Genomic DNA, 226 nt, shown 5'->3' on the forward strand with positions numbered 1-226 from the left:
TCAAAAAAAAAAAAAAAAAAAAAAGAACGAACTACCGGCCAGGTGGATATTGTAGGTGACATGCACCTACAATATAGCTTTTAACAAAATAGGCAAAGTCCTTGTTATTAAACAAGGTGTTCTGGTGTTCATTCAACAAATGAAAAGAGCTAATTCTTATATATTGCTTAACAGTTCAGGCACCAAGTTGTATACAGTGTTCACACCTACTTTTTTTTTTTTTTTT

This window comes from Otolemur garnettii, unplaced genomic scaffold (assembly GCF_000181295.1).
Source record: "Otolemur garnettii isolate 467f Iridium unplaced genomic scaffold, OtoGar3 scaffold00140, whole genome shotgun sequence".
In the NCBI taxonomy this organism is placed as follows: Eukaryota; Metazoa; Chordata; class Mammalia; order Primates; family Galagidae; genus Otolemur; species Otolemur garnettii.